Source organism: Podarcis tiliguerta, assembly GCF_965153285.1.
Source record: "Podarcis tiliguerta genome assembly, chromosome: 3".
Taxonomy (NCBI): domain Eukaryota; kingdom Metazoa; phylum Chordata; class Lepidosauria; order Squamata; family Lacertidae; genus Podarcis; species Podarcis tiliguerta.
The window spans coordinates 84,540,108-84,558,641 of NC_139536.1; positions in this window are offsets into that span (position 1 = coordinate 84,540,108).

The window sequence follows — 18,534 nt, forward strand, 5'->3', positions numbered from 1 at the left end:
CTCTAACAAGGGAAATTGTTAACACGCTCTGCAGATTTTACTTTTAAATTGCCAAACAGTAGAGAGAAAGTAATTAACTTGGCCTGAAGCATACACTTACCTTGGGAACTAGACTGGCAGAAAAAGAAACATTAACAGTGCAGTCTGATACATGACATAGAATCATAGAATTGTAGAGCTGGAAGGGACCTTGAGGGTCATCTAGTCCAACCCCCTGCAATGCAGGAATCTACTAAAGCATCCATGACAGATGACCATCCAACCTCTCCTTAAAAACTCCCAGTGAAGGAGGGTCCACCACCTTCTGAGAGAGTCCACTCCACTGTCAAACAGCTCTTACAGTCAGAAAGCTATTCCTGATGGTTAGTTGGAATCTCCCTCTTATAACTTGAAGCCATTGGTTTGGGTCCTACCCTCTGGAGCAGGAGAAAAAATTTTGCTCCATTTTCCATGCGACATCCCTTTAGATATTTGAAGGTGGTTATCATATCTCCTATGTGGAGATGGGTATCTACAACTCCCATCAGCCACAGTCACCATGGCCAATTATTATAGATGATGAGTTTTGTAGTCCAATATATCTGGAAGGAAGAAGGTTAGCGATGTCCAACTTCTCTTGCTGCTAATCACCAAGTCATCAAAACTTTTCTGTTGGGAGTCACATGTAGAATGAAGTGGACTCCAGACTTCCCCTCCATCTCTGCACATTTGTTACAATGACTGAACAGAACTAACAAGGAGAACATTGGAAGCTTCCTTGGACTGTTGGTCCATCTAGCTCATCATTATTTACGGTGACTGTCCAGGGACATTCCCAGCCCTACTTGGAAAAGTCAGGAATAGGACCTCGGATCTTCTGCATGCAAAGTAGATGTTCTACCATTGAGCTTTGGCACTCCATCAACTTCTGCATGTACAGCTAAGCACACCTGTGCAGCTATATAAACCACCCTATGATATTTGGATGAAGGGCAGTATAGAAATTAATAATAATAATAATAATAATAATAATAATAATAATAATAATAATATACAGCCAAGGCTTCCAGTTGCATGGATATAACCCAGCACATCTGTGTACATATCTCTTTGTGTGCTTTAAATATGGGGGGGGCATTGCCATCTCACCCCATCCATATGCCTTTATTTGATGCATGAGTCACATCTGAAAAAGGCTCAAGTAGTGAACATATGCACCTGTGAGATGTTTCCAAATGCTGATGTACATGCCAAATAAAATGGCTTTCACCTGCACCCTGAAGAAAGTTCAAACTCTTAATAACTCCCGATTGATGAACTGAAGCTTAGATATATTCCAGCAACTCTGACCCAATGAATGGTGTGAATACGGAACCAATTTCAATAAACTGCTGTGCAGCTTGTGAGTGTTTGAGTGCCTGCTCTATCTTTCTAACTGTGAGCATCATATAGGGGAGAAATTGTACTGGTTACTTGAGAAACTCTCTATTACTGAACCGGTGCAAAATGATTTCCAGTCAGATAGAGGCTTCCTGGGTCTTGCACTCAAAAGAAAAGGAAAATCTATGTGTAGCTGGACTGAAAAACAGAAACAATCAACTATTCGTAAATATTTATGAACTATTGTTTTCTATATTCACTTCTTTCTGAAATGGTATAAGACATAAAACACCCCATGTTCATGAAATGGTAGAGTTTTAAAACAGATGTTTTGGTGCTACAAAGTTTTAACTTATTGTAGTTTCTCTTTCCCAGTTATTCTTAATTTCATTTGTTCAGATATTTTTGGCCTTCTCTCACACCCTGCAGTTTAATTTGTTTATATGTCTGAGCATCACCCCTCACTAAATTCCTCAACCCCCAGAAATATTCACATGAATGCAGAGTGGACAGAAAAGTATTCACTGTTATTTATTCATACAATTCATACAACTCATCAGTAGATGTTTTTCAGCATCAGTATCAAATATTTCACAACACCTGCCATTAAGTATTTGCCAGATGTCAACTATGTCTTCTGCCGTGCAATTCTATTTGTGTTCACTCAGAAGTAGGTTCCACAGTGTTAAATCAGACTGTGCATAGGATCACTGTCTTTAAGTGCATATCTGGGATTTTAAGCAGCTCAGAGGGATATTTGTTTACTTCATTGAACATAGGATATTTATAACAAGTTCAGATTTGTCCCATTCTACTTTTGGTTATGTATTTCAAACATCTATACCCTGCCTTTCCATTGAAATACTAGGGTGAATTACAGCTCTAGTTAAAACAGAAGCACGCAACATAAAAATAAAAATAATTGAGAGAAAGAGTAGCAGGAAGAAGACAAATCCTTAACAGGGAAGCTTAAAACATCAGCAGTTGGACAGGCCAAATACCAGCTGACAGATAAAAGTATTGGTTAGCTGGTAGAAGTAGGGATGGGTTTCTCATTCCCCCCCCCCCAATCTTAAATGCAGTTCTGCACATTCCCACATCAGTTGCATTTTTTAAAAGTCCTTATGGCATTTTATTGTGAATTTAGCCTTATCTACTCATTTTGCATGCAACTTTGTCTAGCGTGCATATTTTTGCAAAACATATTTCCCCTAATATTACAATTTATTTTTTTTGTTATTCTCACCACCCTATGCATTTTTTGCACTCATTACCTTCATATATGCATTTTTCCACAAATTGCTTGCAAAATGTGGAGAAGTGAAGTGGCTGTGTTTTGCTTTGCATGGTTCAGAGTGGTTTAACAGTCAGTCCCTCTTCCCAGGGAGCCCAAGGAATTCTAAAATTGTTGGTCTGTGTGGAGGGAAATATGGGTCTCCTAACAACTCTCAGCATTCTTTACAGACCACAGTCCCCAGGATTTTTTTGGAGGAAGCCATGACTGTTCAAAGTAGTATGAAACTGCTTCAATTGTTTAGTGCAGATGAGCCCCTGACCTTCACCCAGTCACCCATCCCTACCTAGAGCTAGCCACAAAACTCAAAACTGTTTAGACAGGGAGAAATGGTATCAGGATCATGGGGAAGCATGAGTTAGTACCCTTGAAATATGAACTGGACTTTGGTGCTTGACTATGTTCTTTAAATGTGTATACATGCAGGTGGGTCCTGGGACAGACTTATGAATGGTGCTGACATTTACAGTGCATGACACCACTAGACAGCTGTTGTGATGCTGTAAGAAATAAATCAAGACATGTAAAGGGTTGAATACTACTTAGTAGCACAGGCACAGCAGGTAACAGATTGTGAAGGGTAACAGATTGTGCACTAAACTCCACTCCAGCAGAGCTTCTTTTTGCAAGTTACAACTGCCTAGCACTGTTCCAAAACACTATCACACTGGCTTTCTCCCCAAGGCTCCCAGGTCAGGCTAGGAGAGAACTGGGGGGGGGGGGGGACTTTCTGATGACTCGACTGAGGCATGCTACAAATGTGAAATTTGCAAAGAGGAGTTCCACTCTGATGTTATGGGATTTTGCCGGTTAGATACAGAACAGCCTTAAAAAAATAAAAATCTTTGATGCATTTCGCTGTGTTTTCTTTAAGAAGTGGGTTTCAGCAATCACTAAAAGCAAGGGTTTAATATAACTCATGCATATTTAACTACAAGAACAAGAAATCAAAGAATGGGAACAAGAATTGTAGGTGGAAAAAGCGGGCAGGAAGAAAACATTATTCAAATGTCTGTTTCATTTCAAAGATTACCAGTGTACCCTGACAATCAAAAGAAATTAAGAGCTTAAAATGCTACTTTGGCAACCATTCAAAGTTAGAAAGTCAAGAGGTATCCTAACTGTACCTTTAATTGCTAGCATTGTTGACTTTTAAACTATCCCACTGTGACAATATTATAAAGTTTAAATGCTCTGAGTTCCCCCGCCTCTTTTCCTCTGATGTTCTTTCTACCCAGATGTATTATTGTTAAAGTAATCTTAGACAGTCTAGAATGTTAAACATTTTATAAAATGCTACTGAGCAAATAACTAACTTGAATTGCTTTTTGAGATCTGCTTATGAAAGGAGGGGGAGCTGTAAAAGGTTCCCCAAAGGGGATTTTCTCTTTTATCTGTGGAAGAATTTGTAAAATTAGATGCACAGGAAAGCAAATGATAATGCACCTTCATGAGCCAGGTGGATAGATTTTGGGGAAAATACAGTATAGCCATGTAAAAGTCAATGTTACTATTTTAGGTAGGGTACAGAAAAGGAGACTCCAGAATCAGATCTGGCACTTGCAGAGAGCCTGGAGGCAACAGCAGTGTTTGAACAAAACAATGGTTTGTAGAAAGAAGATTTGCAAGCAGTTCACTGCTTCATCGTGGTATTTCATAAAAGGTAAAGGTAAAGGTACCCCTGCCCGTACGGGCCAGTCTTGACAGACTCTAGGGTTGTGCGCCCATCTCACTTAAGAGGCCGGGGGCCAGCGCTGTCCGGAGACACTTCTGGGTCACGTGGCCAACGTGACAAAGCCGCACCTGGTGAGCCAGTGCAGCACACGGAAACGCCGTTTACCTTCCCGCCAGTAAGCGGTCCCTATTTATCTACTTGCACTCGGAGGTGCTTTCGAACTGCTAGGTTGGCAGGCACTGGGACTGAGCAATGGGAGCGCACCCCGCCATGGGGATTCGAACCGCCGACCTTTCGATCAGCAAGCCCTAGGCACTGAGGCTTTTACCCACAGCGCCACCCGCGTCCCTCATGGTATTTCATACAGGAACGCTAATCAGAAAGTCTGATGCTCCCTGTTGCTGGCAAACCTGGGTTTCTTGCTGTGTAATATTGTTGGGAAATGAACATATTTTTAGGTGCCAGGCAAAAACATTTCTCTTCTCCCAGGCCTTTGACTAATTAAACAATCTATGGCCTTTTAAACTGTGTATGTGTGGAGGTATTGTTTCTGTTGTTACTATGCTATGTACTTTTGCATTTTTATATTGTTAACCTTCCTGTGATCGTCGCATGAAAGCCAGTATAGAAACAACAACAACAATGTGCTCTTAATTTGAAAGCCTTAATTAGGAGACACCCTGATTTTCCACCCCACCCCAATATACAGTACTTATATACAACTCCTTGATGCATTGCCTCTGGTGAGTTAACAATTTCATTTGGAGGTAATCCACTGCTTTAAAACATGCTGATTTACAGTTCCTTGCACTGCTAATATGTTGGCCTTTTATATGTCATAATTTGGGGGGGGGTAGACACCTGTGGTAAAGGGTTTTCTGTTAAAGATAATAAGCTTAATGTGCATTAAATGTAATGTTTCTATGTACTGAAGTTTTTTTAAAAACTCACATAAATGTTTGAATTTGATGAGAGGTTTGCATTAGACAGGAAGTTAAACTCTAGGGAAATGCAACAAGGAGAGGTGCAGATTTCAGTTTTCAATGTACATGCTAAGTGATGGTTCATCCCTCAGAAACCTAAGAACTCAGAGTCTTAGTCTTTGGAGCCAGCAACTCAGCTCAACATAGTTCAACGAGCAAATTGCTTGGGAGCTCTCCCTGGGACTGTATTAAGGACTTAAAGAAGACTGGACCACATTGCTAGTTTGTTTAATAGCAGAGTGTTACTTGGTATTTTGCAAAGTTTATTTTGTAACTAGTTTAGGAATGTTTACAGTAGCCTTTGGAACTCTGTTCTTGTGGCAAAGTCCTTTTCTACTCTGCACAAAGCCCAAATCAGGGATTCCATTCACAGCAACTCTAATACTTTCCTCTCTCCTTCTTTCTGGTTCCCCTCCCAAGGGTTGGCACATCCTATGAATTATGCTTAATGTGCTGGAAGCGGCTGCAGTTGGGGAGGAACTGGCAAAATCAGGGAATTCCCCTTTGTAAAAGCAGAGAGCAGTCCCCAGACTACATCAGAGAACTCACTATTGTAGCCAAGAACGTTTTGCCAACCCAAAATGCAAAAAGCGTCAGGCTATATATGTCAAATCTGCATTTTATACACGTTGCAGTGTTCTAGTTGGCCATCAGCTCACAGTCCTGATAGAAGATAATGGACTTTCAATAATTTGTGAGACTAAGAAGATTAGGGGATTTGAAGCACAAGCTTTTGATTCTGAGCAACTGGGGACTAGACTGGTGAAGAAAAAGTGATTTATATGTGCTGTATATGTGATATAACATTGTGCCACCAGAAGGCGATGTGGAGTCCTGTTTTTCTTTCCCTGTTTTCCCTGTTTATAATGCTTTAAACTGAAACACTTGTTTGATGTGCCTAGATCCAGCCTGGGTTAACCGTCTTGCCCCAGGTCAAAAGAGAAAACAAGTTTGATCGTCTGCAATTATTCCATCAGAACTATTTATCACAATCAGAACATTCCCTCCTACTCTAATTCTTTTCTTCTATGCAAAGATCAGGTTTGGTTGTTGCATGTAGGCAAAGCCCCTATGGGAAGTTCCCTTTGGCTTGTCTGAAATGAATAAATGATGCCAAACACTGGGATTACACCCAGATGCACAACTCTGCCTTGCTGATGAATCAGATGCTGCAGCTGACAGATCTGCCTTGATCCAGCACACATGTACATGCCTAAATAATCCATTGATTTCGATAAATTTAAGTGTGCCTAACTCTGTGTTGGATTACAGCCCTGGCATGGTGGGTATTAAAGACTGCAGTCATAAAACTAGAAATGGCTTCATGCTGCTCTTTCTTTAAAATATAATTGTGCTGGAAGAGCGAGTGGAAGAATGATTGACATTGCAGAAGTTGAAAGCTTGATGAGAAGGCAAGCTGTTTTTTTCATTTTAACTATTTCATTTTTTTATATCTTGCATTTTTATCGTGTGAACTACTCTGAGATCTTTTCATGAAGTGCTGTATATAAATCTTAATAATAATAATAATAATAATAGATGCTGGGCCCCTTACTTATATCTTTGATTATATTTTAACTGCGTTTTGGTCTGGATCCCAAGGTTAATATATCTCAGTTCTGTGTATTGTGTAAATGCACTTTCATAAGAAAATAAAGGCTCACAATAAGTGGTGGAAGAAGAAGAAGAAGTTGTTTAACCTAGTATCCTTCAGATGTTTTGGACTACAAGTCACAATCGTCCCTAATTATTGGCCCTTCTGACTTTGGCAGATGGAAGTTTTACTCCAAAACATTTGAAGAACACCAGGTTCAGAAAGATTGATATATTCTGGCTCATAATGTTGCTCTGGGGTTGGTGTGTGTGTGTGTGTGTGTGTGTGTGTGTGTAGAATATAGGATATGCTTCCTTAGAAATGAGCTTAGGACCAGGGTGTTTGAGCTGCTTCACACAATAATACTGTAAATAAATCCTAATATGTGTGAATACAGGAAATCCACATGAGTGGCATCTCATAGTATTCCCACCCACCCCCATGGGGAAATCCACTAGTCCTTGAAGTACAATCCATTCTCCTCCTAATCTGATTTATGTCATTGGATATTTCTTAGAGATCACAAGGACATGGAGTTGTCATAGACAACTGGGGGCAAATAAAGATCTATGCATAATGATCCCACATCTGCCTCCTCACAATATTTGTGGGGGATTTGTGACCATTGTTTGGCCTGCCCATTAGGGATGAAAGAAAGAGCAAAGGTGTAAAATCACAGGGCAGTATATTTAGGTTAAATGTTTGGAACAGCTTCTTAGTGCTGTTCGACAATAGTTCAGGAGATCACAGGAAACTGTGAAATCTCATTCAGTACAGATTTTCAGAAAAAAAGCTGGAGAAGATCCTATCATGATGGTTTACTTGAGGTAATGGAATGAACTGTATAGTATATTTGGGCCCTTCAAAGATACTGATTTTGTTATTCTACCCATGGGTGCACAGTAGCATCTGATTTTTACCTCTTAGTTGCAGTGCTATTTCTGCTGTACCTTGGGGGAGGGGGCACATTTTAAGGCTTAGTCTTAACATTATCATTGTTGTATGTGGATTTTGTAATGCTCATTTGATACGCTCTATTCGTAGAAACATGCAATACAAATCGAACCGATAAAATAAATAAATAAGACAGGTAGCGATTCTGCTCATTTCCATCGCAAGAGACAAAAGAGATCTTCACCACTTTTATAATGCGGGCAATATAATTTCAGCAAATAATTCTTTATTACATCCAGTAGCTTCTTGTGGAGTCAGTCTGTAACCTTTAGAAAGCATGAGGTAGCTTTCCTATGAAGCTGTCAGCTTGTGTTCCACACTGCAAAATATTATGGTGGCGGAAAAGCAGACTTTGAAAGTCAACAAACTTGACTTGTGCCTCAGTAATGAGCAGTTTCCTCAACCGAAGTACTTCTTAAAGAACTGCTTCTGCAAACTTGAGCTGGTCACCTTCACGAATATCTACAGGGAAGTGTTTGTGTGTGTGGAGTGGGGGAAACTACATTTAAATCTGATGATAAAACCCCAATGAAGTCCTAACTCTTGCAAATCAGTTCCTGCTATTTAGGAATGCAATAAAGTTCATTTAGGTTTTTGAAGAGCATCCATCCATCAAGGTACTAAGTAGTGTGATATCATACTGTGAGGTAAAAAGCTTATTGTATTGATATGGAGCTTTAGTATACTCTGGTGTTGCCTCTGATTCACAAAGCAATTAGCCAATAATGTTTAAAAGTTATGGCTAATTTAACTAATGGTTAATAGAGCTTAGTAAAACTGTCAGAGTTGATGAGCCCTGTGAGATTTTGTGCAAGAACACACATTAAACTTAGGATCCTCATCTCATTTTGGCAGTTTAATCGGCAACCTGAATGATAGCCTGTCTCATGATATGAAAAAAAAATATGCTTTTTGAAAAATTATCTTTAATATTTGATTGCACGCAGTTACACAAGGTTTGTCTTTAGATGTAATAATCGAGGTTGTATCTAGGAGACAGGTCCCATATTACCTGGGCCCACTTTCTGCTGTACTAGAATCATCTGTTCTTCTAAACCAGGGATGAAGAACCTGTGGCCCTCCTGATATTTGTTGAACTACAGCTCTTACCATTCTTGAGCAATGGCCAGGCTGATTGAAGCTGATGGGAGCTAGGACTGGGCGATATCTGGTTTTCAATATCTGGTCTTCCCCAGAGTGGCTGGGGAAACTCAGATGGGTGGGGTATAAATAATTAATTATTATTAGTAGTAGTAGTATAACATTCTTTAAAAAGAAAACAAAAAAACCCACCATGTTGCAAAACATTTTGGCTTCATAACAGTGTACCTTTGCTTCAACAAGTGAAGCCCTTCTGAGCATCCCATCCTCAAATCTTTATAACTGCCACCTTGGAAACAGCATCATTTCATTTTTATCAGAGCAGCTGTTGAAGGCCGAAGCCCAGAATGTTTTGCCACATTAATAAAAAATACTCTGTCTTGTTGATAACAGAGAAGAGAGCACATTTTTTAAAGGCTGTGCATGCTCTCCAATCCAATCCAGAGCCCAATCCAGCACCTTGGAAAGCCTTCCACAACCTGACCCAGATCCAGTCTCTGAACCAAACTGAGGGTTGTGTGTGCATGGTTTAATTAGGGTTTGACATTTAAATCCATAATCCTTGATAGAAAATTATCGCAGGCTGTGCATGTGATCAACCAAAGGAGGTCAAGCACTATCACCCCCAAACAGACAGTCAACATCACTTCTTTCTGTGAATTCCATTTAATCCATTTAACAACAGCTTCCATACTGGGTTTTTTGTTTTGTTTTTTAAATAGACATATGACCTTAGTATTTCTTCCTTTTTGGCTTCTTCCATAGAATGTCTGGGGCAAGCTCACTGCCATTCGAGGGACAGAGGGGCAGGATAATTTCACATGGAAACTTTTACTCACGCATATAATACAACTCAAGCAGCTAAGCAGCCCAACATGATGTGTAAATGTTTAGGGCCTCAAATCTATAGCTTGAAGCACAGTGGTGTGAAGGATAAAATTGAACACTCGCATTGCCCTCAGACCAAGTGCTATCGAAACAATTTATTATTATATTCCGGAGCTCCTGAAACCATTATTCTGCAATTGATCTTGATGCATTGCATCAACAACTGCGGTAGGATTTATTTCATAAATCGTTGGGAGACATAAAAACTCTCAAATGATTAAACAAAAGGGAATTGTGGGGAGGTAATCTGAGCCACATTTCCCACACAAAAAGCAATAACACGACAACTATAGCGTATGAACGGCATTTTGGAAGCCCCTTGTCTGGAGGAAACGAGCCTTCTTGAATGGGCTTCATGTTTTATTCATGCCGCATAGTGCGCTTTTACAAGCTGTTATGCCTTCCACAAGACTCATGTGACAGAACAGATTCCCTTACCTTCAGAAATCTCAGCACCCCACTGTGTGAAGTTCACTAGCTTCCAAGCATACAAATACACAGAACGCACCAGATAACTCCGGTTGCAGGAAGCAAAAGTTTTCCGGGGGAACAACAACAGCAAAAATTCAAAACTGCAGGCAGAAAATAATCACTGCAGAAAATGTCGTGATTAGATAGAATAGGGAATGAAATTATGGAACTTTCTGGGCACAGGGGTTGAGGAAGACGAGCAACCAAACTCACATCTTCCCCTACCTGCTGGGATCCAGGATTCAGCCACTCTGCACACTTTCTTGCATTAAACAGGAATGGCAAGCAACAGTTATCAAAGAGATATATTGTGCTACAGTGTAGATTCCTCCTCCTTAAAAAAATCAGAATATTTCATGCTACCAGGGCCTGTCTAAGACATTTTGCTGTCTGAGGTGAAGGCGAATATGGTGCCTCCACCCTGTTCCATGTGCAGAAGATGATAAGACTGGAAATTGAAGCATATGTTAATACTGGCAACAGGAGAGCATCCCCACTGCATTGTAGAACAGCAGATTAGCTTAAGTGGTACAGGAAAGACTAGTTTAGGTGGAGGGGGTAGGGAAACAGTGGTGGGATCCTTTCCCTGCAGGATCTGACACCTGAGTCAGCTGCTTCACTCTTCTTAATCATAGGGCTGGCTCTGCATTCTGCCTTTGACAGTGTCATGGTTCCAGTTATGATCGACCTAGCAACATATTTCAGTCCCCTTTCAGTCTCCCCAATACTCAATCACAGATCCGTTCTATCTTATTTTGTCTGGATATTTTTAAAAAAAGACTGTGTTAAAAGTCTGCACTTAATTTGCACACATTTTCCAACCACACTGTACATAAAAGAGCACTTTTTGATGCTTCCCACCCACTGCATTTTTCTGTAAAACATTTTGATGTTTTTGATTTATTATATTTCTATGCCGTGTTTCATTCAAATGAACCCCAAAGTGGTTTACAGACAATAAATAATAATAACTTGATAGAACAGAATAGAACATCTCAAATACAGCATAAATCATATAAAATAATTAACAAATCATTGGTGAAACAATTACAACCTATCAAACACTGTTAACAAAGCAACAGCTAAAAAATAAGCTAAATAACACAATTAAAGCAAACGTCATGTTATATGATTAACAAAACAACGTAGCATTTTCATAATCTATAGAACAATATTAACAACACTAACAAAAAGCAACCGGAACATAAACTAAGCACTGGTTTGTACACAAACCAGATATTTTGCACACCAGAAGTGCAGTGCAAAATCTGGAGAAACCTGCAATCTGACTAGGAGTTGTGTTGTGACTCACAAGCAAATTCAGGAGCATTGAGTTGGGTTGGCCTGATGCAAAAAGGGGGGGGCATAACTAAATCCTACCCATCCCAATGACCCAGTAGGGTTTATGGCAGTTGCATGTACTTTTAAGAGATTGTTTTGGAGAGAAAAGGAAAGAGAGAAAGAATAATTAGATGTGCCATTATTATGTCCTATTGTCAGGAGCCCTGAATGGAGCTCACACAAATTATTTTGTTATAAATTTTGACACACAGTGCCCTTCCTAATTTGTCTAGAAGCTCTAAGGTTTTCTGCCTAAACACCCATCTCTGAAATGAAAGAAAGCATACCATGAGCAGATGGTGCTTGCAAAATAAACACAATAGTAAATGATGATTATTTGAATCCGACTGAAACCAAATTGCTTCCGATGAAGGCTGTATGTCAGGCAATAGACTCATTTCTCATTTTGTATTTTTTTATCTTTGAAAAAAGAGGTCAGCTTTATTTTCTCACAACAGGAATTTGGTGATGACATTGGGACTAGATTAGCAGGGCTTCTTATCTTGGTATGGTCTCTAATGAAGAATGATGGAGGGAAATAAGAAGCAGTGGAACATCGCTTCCAATCAGAGGGAAAGTCATAGAAAGCTGAAAAGGCTTTATTGCTTCCTTGAAGAAGTGGCATTTTGCACACTGTTGGGAACACATCAGTGACAAATGAAACAGAAACAAGACATGGGGAATTCCACGCTCTTTAGATCATTCAGCAATTACCAGGGAGAGAGATTAGTAGCACAATCCCACCGTAAACTAGGCAGGTAACTGGTAAATCTGTGCATGCTTACGGTACTCAAAAGTCAGTCTTATGTGTTTAATGGAGCTTACTCCCTGGTGAAAGTACAGATGGTTGCAACCGTCAATGTAGATTTTCCTTCTTTTTATCATTATATTAATTCCATTTTAGCTACATCACCCTGTTTGACTCTTCAGCAAATACCAAAAAGCAACAATTGTATGTGTTAGGAATGATGTGGTTAGTATGCATAACAACTGACCCGTGTGAAAATTAACCAGGCCTTGTCTGCCCATGAAGAGGGGATGTTGCACATTTCCTGGTCAATAAACATAATTGACCACTGTTATTGGGCTGTTGGAGGGCATGTTGTGGGCCATGTAAGATTGGTCAGTGGACCAGAAACAACCCAGGAGGCACAGATTGCACATTTTTGAACTAAAGATAGAGAAAAGGGGTGTATTTCTTGGAGACGATGCATATTCACTGGGTAATATGCATATTGACAGCATTCAGTAACTCAATATGTTTGCCTGTCACAGCTATTATGTTTATAAAATAATTATCACAACTAATTAAGGCTGTAGTCCTACGCACTGGAGTAAGTCCTATTCAACTCATTGTACTTACACCATGCCAAACATATATATGTGCTCAGCTTTGGCTTCATCTTAATTGTGCTATTGATTGTGCACTGCTCAATGTGTAAATGGTACTGAAATGAGCAGCACATTTGTGGTATATTCAAAATGGAAATGTTAAGTGTAGCATTTTGCATACACCATAGCAAGTTAGCTATGCTCAGCCACTTCCAGTAACTCTGACCTCCCCTTGGAGAAATACACTGAAGTGTTTGTTTTGCTTTGCTCTTAGAGCTTGTATTGTTTTATGTTGTTAAAACTCTGACATGCTATTTTAAGGGATGAAAGCTGCAGTTTTATAGCAGACATTTCATATAAACAGTTTCCAGAACACCACTGAGTTTATCAATGCAGCCATCCCCCAAAGCAATGAGTTACCACAGAGAAACTCCTAACAAATAAACTCTTCATGTGCAAACCTAGGGTGTGTGTGTGCTGATGTATATATGGATGTATGCATGGATGTATGTATATCCTACTGTTTTCTCTGACAGGGACTCAAGGTGGCTTACAAATTAGATAAAATAAGAAATAAGTGTCTCAATCGTTGAAATTGATCCCTGAAAGCCACAGATCACTTAGGGCCAGCAAACTTAACTTGAGGAGATCTGTGGGTGGGTGTACCCAACTCATCCAAGTTCTATCAAAGATGCCCAATTTGGTTTGGTCCTCGTCATAATCTAGTGCACAGACCTAAGCTTTGTGTGTATGCAGACTTTAACCTAGTGATTTGTACCCTGCAAAAACAGAGTACACAGATATACATAACCTATGTACACCTGGACAAACATTTGGGACCTGTGGTGCTTTGGGGTGGAAGCAGGTGGGCACATTTCCAAGCCCCCGCCAATGTCCTATCCATAGTGTACCCATTCAGAATATTGGCTTATGGCTAATATTAATTGAGCTCCCGTTGCTCGGTCCCTGCTCCTGCCAACCTAGCAGTTCGAAAGCACGTCAAAGGGCAAGTAGATATATAGGTAGCACTCCGGTGGGAAGGTAAACGGCGTTTTTGTGCGCTGCTCTGGTTCGCCAGAAGCGGCTTGGTCATGCTGGCCACATGCCGCTCCCTCAGCCAATAAAGTGAGATGAGCACTGCAACCCCAGAGTTGGCCACGACTGGACCTAATGGTCAGGGTCCCTTTACCTTTACCTTTAATATTAATCAGTGAGAGAAATAATCCAGTTCAGAATTCTTCAGTATGTGGCTTCATGAAAACTGTAATGAGAACTGAAAGGATGTCAAATTTGAGATGAGATGATCCAAATAATTTGAAGGGAGGGGGCAGTATTTCACTCACAAACAAATAAAGATCTTTCATTACAAAATATTTGATTTGGGAAAGGACTGTGAAAACAGGAATGAACCTTCTTCTGCTACAGCCACAATGGGCTTCTAACTGAGCCAACAGCTTAGCCCGGCTTCTGCTAGTATAGGGCAGCAGGAGAGGCAAGAGAGAGAAAGAGAAAAGCAGGGGGAGATCAAATTATACAGTGTAGAGTTTACTTTTTTCCTCTCATTAAACAAGAAATGGGCAAACACAAGGCACACACCCCTTTGTTTACAGAAATCAGTCGGTAACATTTGCAGTTTGTGCGCAACGTAAGATGAATTAATTTATCGCATACCTTTCCTCCCTAAAAATATTGCATATGTTCATCTTGTTTCTCTTGAATAGCTTTCCTATTAAAACCCACACACATGGCAATCCAGCAGCTTGTTTAACTAACTTCAATAGGAGGTCGGCTAGAAAGCTCATTTGTAAATGGCCCCTTAATGAAAGATTTGCATGCCAGCTTTTGGGATACTTTGCCAAGGGTTTAATATTGAAATGGGTGATTGAGGATGCAGCTTTGTACAGTCCCTAATCGCCAGTAATATGCTGACTAAAGATTTTTCTTTCATTCTCTTGCTGTCTGTGCAGCTGCCATTGAAATGAATGATTTTATTAATTTCAGTAGGAGTTTCGGAATATTAAGATGGGGCACATGCATGATAGTCATTTTCCCAGCTGCCTATGCTTAGAAAACTGTTTTCGGTCCCAGAAGAGGCTAGGTGAAATGAAATATAGTTAATTCACTTTTATTCTCTCACTTTTTATTCATCATTCCCATCCCAAATTGATTGCCACAAAAACCCCATGACACAGAATATGACAGGTTTGAGGTTACCCAGTGAATTTCATAGCCGAGTAGAGGTTCAAACCCTAATATTCCTGGTCCAAATTCAATACTCTGTCTACCACGTATAACACTGGCTCAATCCACATGTTTCTCCACTTCCCTCATATTATCAGGATTCAAATCAGTTACTTTTAAGACCGGCACATACATTTGAAATGATTACCTTTCTGGAAACAGCCAAGTTTGAGCTTTCTAAAACAACAGTATTTTTGAGCACTGATTCTGTCTCTCTCTGGAGATCTGATGTGGAGTTTGGCTCTGTGTTGGGGTAATTAAGGTACACGATCCTCTACCTCAGGGGTCGGCAAGGTTTACCTCGCCTGGGCCGGTTCACTCCAGCGGAGATCCCTCCGTGGGAAGGATTGCGCACACCCACCCATGTTTTCCGGTGTCTGCGTCTGTGCAGACACGATTTCCAGCACCGCAGAAGCGAGTGCCCGTGCTGCACTGTGCCAGTTTAGCGCAGCGCATGGGGATTTGCTGTCACGGTCCGGTTCACAGGCGATCAAAGTCCTGGCTGGGGACGTCGGGACCGGGGGCAAGATGGCAGGGTGGGAGCAAGAATGGGAATCCAGAAGCCAGGAGTCAGGAAGCCAAGAGTCCGAGGGTCAGAGAGCCGGAAGTCATGAAGTCAGGAGTCCGAGTATCAAGGAGCAAGGAGTCAAGGAGCCAAACGCAGCAGGGCAGGGAATGTGTTGCAGTGGCAAAGAGCCAAAGGGAAATGCTGACCTTATATCCCTTCCCAGCTCTTGCCACCAGGCGCTGTGAGTTACCAATTGGCCTCACCTGTGTGGCCGTGCTTTGCCTCTTCAGAACAAACTTAGGAAGGCCCCAGTCCTGCGAAGTCCTATTGGTCACAAGGCCTGGCTCCTGTACGCACTCCTGACACTCAGTTCGGGGGCAGCTCGGGGCCTGGTTAAACGACCCCCGTGGGCTGCTTGTGGCCCATGGGCCTTAGGTTGCCTACTCCTGCTCTAAATAATCTCAACATGCATATTTGTAAATAAATGTTACCAAATGCCATGTGGATATAGTAACTTCAAAGGAAATTGTTCCACCCTGGAAATTCTCACCACTTGGAGAAATGTGTGTGTGTGTGTGTGTGTGTGTGTGTGTTGAGCATAACAATATTAAGACACTCTCATCACCATCAAATCAGATTCAATCAGATTCTCCTGCTGCCGTTCACACACCAAGCAGTAACTCCCCACTGTCTCACGCCTCCCTTTCTCAGTAACCTCCAGTGATGCTCGGCGTTGGGAAGCCAGGTGAGCAATGCTGCCCTGCCTGCGCTATCCTGCCAACTGATACAAGGTATGACTCAGTATCAGTCAGTTTCACAATTAGGCTCCAGAGTTAAGTTCTGCTCATTTGAGTGTATCTGCAATCTATTCAGAACAGGTTGTACTGCTCCCACTAGGAGATTATTGCTCTGCAATCTACTCAAATTGCTGAAATTCACCAGAGGGTTTAACCCCACCAAAGGTCCACTGAAGAAAACCCTGCAGCTTCACTATTATAGATTGTTTAATTCAATATTTGTTAGCCTAATTGTGGTTCTGGTAAAATCTGGTTTTGTTCTTTCAGCTTTTATTGCAGTGCTGTCTGCCTTGCCTCCACACAAATAAATGCTTTTGGGAGCTCATGATTTCATACAGAATTTCTCCCAACCCCTGGCTCTACAGCATCTAGATATCTGTGTCTCCCCTGTGCTTCTGAGAACCATCTCAAGTATCAAGAATATTGATGCTAGAACATCAATAACCTTCTGCACTCGTTGATTACCATCTATTGCCTTCTCAGTTCAGTATGCTGCTGGTGCTGGCATCATGACATGTTTTGCTTCAGCTGCTGAGCCCCAGGTTTCTTACAAGATGCGAGTAGAGTCCCATTATGGAGCTAAGCAGTTGTGGGAGTTACCAATCATGATCATACCTGATGTTGATCAGTTAGCCAACCGAGGAGTGCTGCTGAGCTGCCATGAAGACATGCAGTTTGAGTGGTATGGGGCAAAGTAGCAGGAAAGGAATACTCACCATAATGCAGTTTTAGGGGCTAGATAGAAAAGTAGTTCCAGACATCAAAAGAAAAGTAATTTTTATTGAAACAATCCAGTAGCTACTGGGGGGGGGGGGGAGGGAATGCATCTGACTTATTGTTGACCACAACCTGAATATCTTTTTAAGCAGAATAGAAGCAAACACTAGGTGTGGTTTTTGTGTGTGTGTTTTTTTAAAGATGCAAACAGGGATGTTAAGAAATTAGCATGTGTAAAGTGGTATCAATTAATACTGCTCCTGGGAAGGCCGGCCCAATACATTTTGCTGCCTGAGGCACAGTACAAGATGGCACCAGCTCATTATTCAATGTACAGAACCCAACTAGACTGGTCATTGAATCTTAATATCAGTACTAGGGATAGGAAAGCATTTTCTACAGCACTGATGCCTTGCAGCACAAATAACTTTGTCCTCCAAGAGCAGGGAATGGCCCTATGGCTTAGGAGGAGGAGCCCCAGACTGAGCCTCATCCAGGCTTGGTGCAATGCCAGGGCCTCCAACTCATCTTTGGCTGAGACGTGACAATTGTCTCCTGACTATGAGAGGTTCTAGACCATCACTATTTTGGGGTGGGATATCAAACAAATGATACCTTTGAAAGGAAAAACATTGCTGTTTCTTGGGGAAATGTTTGTTACCAGTCCTTAACATCTCTTCAAGTGTGTGTGGTTATTTTTCACAAGATGGGGAAATTAAAGAGTTTTTCCCCTTTCTTTTTTTGTTGGGTGTGGTGGAGAATATCCGAAAAGATCTGGTTGGTTTCCATGTCTGATGCTGGCCTGAACTGTGGCCCCCCAAATGTAGGCCACGGAGAGATGGTGAACAGATATTTATCTAAACAAGGAGGTTGGTTTAGAGGAGGTTGGTTCCCGTTTTCTAAAGATAATGAATAATTAGATTAACATAAACTCCTGAGGCATTTATCTCAACTGAAAGGAGGAAAAGGCCTCCTCTCCTACTGGCGAGTGTATTTGTTCACCTTTTAAGATCTATATTCTCCCAGAAGATAAGTAGTATAAACTGACTTGAGACTCTGAGGATGGATATGTTGGAAATGATCTATTATGCAAGTGCCCGGTTGTGAATGAGCAGTTTTAGTCATTAACTTCTTCATGCTCAAATAACTTCATTTAATACAATCAGAGCTGAAAGGGATCTCAAGAGGTCATCTTGCTCAAACCTCAAACTCCCACACTGAGGCAGGATTAATTCTAACTAAACTATCCCTGACAGATGTTTATCTGATCTATTTTTAA